This window comes from Ascaphus truei, chromosome 3 (genome assembly GCF_040206685.1).
Source record: "Ascaphus truei isolate aAscTru1 chromosome 3, aAscTru1.hap1, whole genome shotgun sequence".
Classification (NCBI taxonomy): Eukaryota; Metazoa; Chordata; class Amphibia; order Anura; family Ascaphidae; genus Ascaphus; species Ascaphus truei.
The window spans coordinates 366,019,742-366,025,741 of NC_134485.1; the positions used below are offsets into that span (position 1 = coordinate 366,019,742).

At 38.2% G+C, this 6,000-nt stretch overlaps 1 protein-coding gene across 1 annotated transcript in view; it reads right to left on the minus strand.

Annotated features, from left to right (window-relative positions):
* Window positions 1-5,665, minus strand: part of FRY (FRY microtubule binding protein) — a 423,242-nt gene extending 417,577 nt beyond the window's left edge. The window contains exon 1 of the mRNA XM_075592149.1: window positions 5,551-5,665. The gene's annotated coding sequence lies outside the window, so the exon portion shown is untranslated. The remainder of the gene's footprint in view (window positions 1-5,550) is intronic.
* Between the last annotated feature and the right edge of the window lie 335 nt (window positions 5,666-6,000).

Consider the following 6,000-nt stretch of genomic DNA (forward strand, 5'->3'; position numbering starts at 1 on the left):
TTATAGGACCCGCTCTGGATAACGACCGCGGCTTGCCTCTGACTACCCGCACCTCTCCATCCCTGATCCCGGCTTACGGACACTCTACCAATCTCCTTGTTCCAACCCGATCGCGGCACAACGGACTCTGACCATCCCACTGACTCTGTCCCCGGACTCCGGCAAGTATTTGAACTAACCCAATCTCTCCAATCCAGACCGGCTACGCTGACAATTAACTCTCCAGACGTGCGTAGTGTGAGTGCGCAGTTTCATATTTTGCCACCTCAATACCGGGGTCCAGCCTTGTTTGTGGTGAGCGCAAGCGTTACACTGAGCATATCTGTATTTATTTATTTATAACATGTTTTACCATTTTATAGAGATGACAAGACATTAAGCAATCCCAAAATGCAAGAACAAGATTTGAATATACAGAGCTGTGCAAGACGATCCACAAATGTATAACTGGATATATAAGAAAATATTACTGTGATATAGTGAAGAAGACTACCGAAGATAAAAACTTAGAGAAGAAGAAACAGCGAGTTATGAAGCTAATCATTGCACTCAAACACAATAATGGATCAATAATAAAAGAGTATGCACTTATCTTAAAGAGAGTTGGGGACTTCTACATGAAATTGTATGAGAACACAGGGTATGTCCAGCAGAGCAAGAGCAAGAAGAAACCACCAATGATGTAACATGCGTCACTCCAGAAGAAGTGTCAACAACAATAAAATCCATGAAGGGTGGGAAGGCTCCCGGGGAGATGGAATTACAACTGAAATCATAAAGCTGGGGAAGAAGTAGAGACAGTCCTTGCGAAATCCTTTAATCAACGGTGAATACTTGTGTCACCTACAATATGTTGTTGACATTGTTATATTTGCCACAAGTCCAGAAGCCCTCTAGCAACAAATCAGAGAACTCATCAAAGCAAGTAAGAAAGTGGGTCTCCATATAAGCAGACTAAAGTGATGCTCAACAAATGTGTAAACTCTGGAAAGATCTAAATATATGGAATAAAACTAAAAGAAGCCGTCAAAGACTATGTCTACCTTGGCTGGCAAGTAACTATGGATTGCAACCTTTTGGATTAAATCAATAGATGAATGGAGATGGGATGGAGCGTATTTGGAAGAAACGAGACAATCTTTCAAGGGAACCTTCCACTGTGTCTCAAAAGGAAAGTGTATTCTGCCTGTGCTCACGTATGGATGTGAAACTTGGCCCTTAAATGTAAAGACAGTTCAGATGTTTCAGACAACTCAAAGATGTATGGAGTGATGTATGCTGGGTATTACCTGAAGAGACAGGAAAAATAATGAGTGGGTTTGAAACCAAACATTCTGTGACATTACAAGGGTGAAGAAATGAAAATGGCAACGGCCAGACATATCACAAGAAAAAAGCAGTATCGTTTAACAAAGATGGTACTCTAATGGATTCCAAGGGAAATAAAAAGACCAAGATGATGATCAATATGAATATGGGAGGATAAAATCAGAATTTTTTTCTGGAGCAACGTGGAGAAGAGAGGCTTGCAATTGCGGTACCTGCAAGATCAGGGGGCAGGTATTAACCCATCAGAGGGTCGACAAGTGCTGACGATGATGATGATATAAAGAGAGTGAGATAAGAAACATATTTTGTATTTTAAGGTGCCAAAGAAACAATGCTTCAATCATTTTCATTTTAGTGCATTCAACTGGAAATGATTAAAGAAACTGTTCTGAGCAGGTGGTGTTTGTTAGGGGGATATAAATAAATGCAATATTTATATGAATAGAGAGGGGTGGACCCCATCTTACCTACCAACAAAGTTGCAATGAAGTAAAGACATTGGACATATACAGTAACAGCTTCTTTTCAGTTTATAACATTGTTTGCAATTTATAAGTGCCAAATAGCTTCACAAATATGGACCTAAAATATTCAACCGGTAAAACCCAACAATAAATAATAAGGAACATACAATACATGCAACTTTCAATAGAGAATGGTTAGAAGCACGAATAATGCAGCATTTAAAAAGCTAAATGTGCATATATTGTAAGTGAACCAATTTGAAGACATATGGATAAATGGTGCACATATGGATAAATGTTCGTGATTGATGCTCTTTTTAAAATGTTCACAGTGTTAATTGTGTTTTTTCTTACCTCCCTACACTTTCTTGTGTCGTGACAGTGTGTGCTGAGCAAGAAGTGCTTTCTCATTTCAGTTAACAAAATATCTTTCCCTTCTATTTCTCGTGCTTTGCACCCTGGCAAGGAAGGAACATGCATAAATACAGTATGACAGAATTATATTCATTGGGGGTGGACAAGGCACACATGTGGCAGGTCAATCAATTTCATGATCCATGGAGAAAATACAAAAATTCTTACCTTCAAAGAAGCCAAAAAAGATAAGAGCTTGCTTTAAAAATGCTTAGTTTTGCTTATGTAAGTCAATTATAGTGCATTGGTATTATTTTTGTATTATTTATTTAAAAGATACCACCGTATGGCACAGATCAGCCCAATGGATGAGGAGGCCGAAACAACAATGTCACCTACAAAATATTACATACAGTGACGACACAAATTGGTACAATACAGTAGGCTCCAAAGAACTCACAATCTAAGAAAAACATGGTTTATTATGTTCCTAGAGCTACTTAGCTACATACCAACTGGTCTGCAGACTTCATCTTATTGGTTGGATTCACACTGTACCTTAATGAACGTTTTTGCATTTGCCATTCACAGTGTGAGGGTTTTGTTAGGCAATTCACTTAACACTTTTATTACAGACTTTGCAATTTTTAAAGACTGCAAAGTTTGATCGTTTAAGGCAAGGGTGCACAAACCTTTTGACCTGCCCCCCCTGCCTGCTCTCCACCACTGCTCGCGCCCCCCCCTGCCTTGTCTCAAGCGTCAAATGACACCGCGTTGCCGCAGCCCGAAGCCGTCTGAGTCAAGGTAAGGGAATTTAAATGCTTTGGGGAAGAGCGCAGGGCCTCTGTAAGCTCTCCCCAGTTTGCGCTCGCCTGGTTTAAGGTATTTTGTAAAAGTCGACAGTGTCACTTACATTGGTATAAACTTGCAATGTTGCAATAAGCAGGTGGAAATGTGTGCTGAATTTCCCCACGTGTTTCAAATCTGAGTTTGAATACACAGCCTATCCAGAGTTTCCACAGTTGTGGGCTAATTACTATGCAGTCATTCATTGTAAGCAATGTGCAGTTAGGAGATTTCTTTCTGTTTCATCCCACTCACTTTTTCCTAAAATAATTGTACTATATGTCAAAAAAAAAAATCGTTATCGGAGATCCATCAAGATGACCTATCATATATTAATAGGTAACCGATCAACTCTTTAGTATCCAAAATGCCAATTATAACGACTACTGGGCTACACAGCCCCATTTACACCGATAAGGAATTCATACAATTCGTATCATTATTTATCATTTGGCATACTTGCTTCTAACATCACAGACAAAAGAAAACTTTGGCCCATCAGGCCTGATGAAGTAGTGATGACTATTTAATGAATCAGTACTTGGATAAATAGCGTCATCATTATAACATCATCTTCACAAAAGTAAGCAGAAGGATAAAGTCTGGACATCAGCAGAATTATATGATGCAAGAAAACTGATACATTTTACAAGTACTGTAAGATGTTTTATTTGTTGAAAGGTTTATTTACAAAACACTGATGTATAAATTAACTAAGCTTCGTTAAATCAGAACAAAGAGCGCAGTGATGGCTAAAACATGAACAGACGTTATTTTTGCTGAGTTAACATCTTATTTACTAAGGTAATCATACAGTATGTGAATAAATCACCTCTAATAGAGCTCATTAGCATAGGGGAAAGTCATGGTATTTCAGGATAATGCTGTGTTATCTTCAAATAATGTGACATTATTTATATGGTGGCGGTACACCCATCTTGATTTTTTTTTCTTCAGATAGCATCAATATATATATATATATATATATATATATATATATATATATATATATATATATATATATATATATATACACACACACACAAATACAACTGTATGCTCATCTGCATGTCTTAGGCAGGTCTGCAACCCCGCCTTTCCCCATTATCACCCAGCATACAGCACTTCCACTGCAGCAAGGTATTCTGGGAAATGACATGCAAATGAGCACACAGTGTCACTTTTTGCCTCAAAAACCATTTTTAACATGGTTCCCTATAGGCTATATATATAACTAAAATAAATAGCGATAAATATATACATATTTGGAAATAATTCTGAAATATTTAATGCTCATTCTTTTAAGATAGCGTCACTTTGGAGAAACTTCTCACTCTCTGGTGTATGCATATGAGAAGCAAAATCCCTATTTCTTGTCCATCTGGGAGTAACACCAGAGTTATGTATGAAAAATAATGTAGCATGTTTTCTTTAGTAACTATGGGATGAATAGAATGTAGGTTATTATGAGTTCATTTACAGTAATGGCTGTTACAAATAACGCCTTACTTTTTACTGGAGTTCTGGTTAACGTCCTGTTATTTGCTTTAGGGAATACTGTGTTATGATTAACGGGCGTTAACCAGACTAACAGACCTTAGTTAATTGAAATATTTATGAGTACAGAAAACTTAAAGGTACAGTCGGTAGCTATAGACTGATCTCTGCAACTTGTGGGTAATGAGCAGATCTTTGGCACGTATGGATCTGTAAAGGTTATAGATATCCCTATTTATGCCATTGACTCAAACAACTGCTGCATTAACAACATAAAAAAAAAGTATGAGCAATCCTCGCATGATGAAAATCAGCAACATAGTAAAACAAAGTAAATATCAATGAATCATGGGCAATGGTTGGCCAAGGTCATGACAACATGTATGTAAGTTTTTATACTGTACCCTTTTTTTTATCACATTGTTTTGTATAATTATAGTGGCGCCCATTCTACTGTATACCAATGAAGACAATAATATGAATGAAATATAAACAATAATAAAGAGAACTCTCCAATGCAAACCAGTCATTTAACTATTTGTGTGAAGGCTATTTTTCACTTTTACAGAATAGCCCCCCAAAAAATGATTTTTATTTCACGTTGATAGTGATAAAAACAATACACTAAAAGAGAATCAGGTAGTAGATAGAGTTGAGAAAGTGAAGGGGACATACTGTAGAACAGAAGGAGAATTGCTGTTAGTGAACAGCATGGGAGCAAGGGAAAGAAGAGTGGAAACAAAGAACAAAGATAAAGAGCCCATGGTAAAAAAAAAAAGGCAAATTGACTCCAAAATCCAAAAGCTTCAAACTTGTGCATCAGTGGAGAAAAGACATTAGTTGGAAGAAATAAATTAGCATGTGGCCAAACTGAATGTATATTTCACTTATAACACATCAGCTGTAAAACAAGGAGACCTAAAACCCAGCCCTTCCCACCCCCTCCCAGTGACTCTTTCTGGTACTGAGCAGGATAACAAAAGCTGACATAGTTATCTGGAACAAACATGGGAACGCACATGATCCGCTCCCTAACCAATGTATATTCCGGGTTAGTTACCTCTAGGAAGAAGAGAAAGAGTTGATGCTCTGCATTGTTTCTGTGTGTCACGGATCCTGCTCTTGCTGCTCTGTGCTTTTGCACTGCCTGTTTCCCCCCTCTGTTTCTCCTGTCAGTTAAAGCTCCACCTTCTCCAACAAGCCTAGGCAACCGGCCGTGGGGTCCGCCTCCCACAGCATCCTTGGCATCCCTGATTGGGTTCTGAGCCCCTGCCAGTTTCACTCCCAAACACACGTCAATCAAGCCTGCAGGTTCGGAGTTTCAGATCTCTGTACCTCTTGAGGTGATCAGCATAAGGAAGGGGGCACATTGATGGGGAAAGCCTTACACATCATTGTAAAGTCACATGAATAGAGAATGCCTGCAAAAAAATGGAACTCATTTAGTTATAAGAGCACTGAAACCTTATCTTAATGAAAAAAGATCAGGCATACATTTAAACTCTAATAA